A 492-nucleotide genomic window follows, 5' to 3' on the forward strand; every position below is an offset into this window, starting at 1 on the left:
GTGTGTGTGTGTGTTTGTGTGTGTGTGTGTGTGTATCATGTAAATCATATCTAATCTTATGCAATTGTGGGGCCTCTTTAAGCAGTCTCTGTAAAGCTGTTGTGATCACACCTAATCCTGGAGCTTGAAGACTTCAGCAAAGACAGCCTGGAAGGGAAGATAGATATAAAGTAGGGAAAAGCAAGTACAACCTGGAACCTACAAGCTTGAGCTAAAACCCCAGGAGGACAAACTGAAACCATGTCACTTCTCACTGCCTCTAACCTTGATGGTATAGATAGCCTGTGGGAGAAGCTGTCCCCTTCATTATATATCTAACCCAGGAGCTGAAAAAGCTGGAGAATGATTCAGGGGAAGGTGGAGCAGTTGTAGGTCCAGCCACTGTCCCATGCCATCAAGATAAGCCAGCAGATAAGCAATAATGTTAGCTACAAAGTGGTTGCTTCTTGGGACTTCCCTTGTGGTACAGTGGTTAGGAATCCACCTGCCAAT

This window comes from Monodon monoceros, unplaced genomic scaffold (assembly GCF_005190385.1).
Source record: "Monodon monoceros isolate NGI ecotype Baffin Bay Population unplaced genomic scaffold, NGI_Narwhal_1 Super_Scaffold_9, whole genome shotgun sequence".
Classification (NCBI taxonomy): Eukaryota; Metazoa; Chordata; class Mammalia; order Artiodactyla; family Monodontidae; genus Monodon; species Monodon monoceros.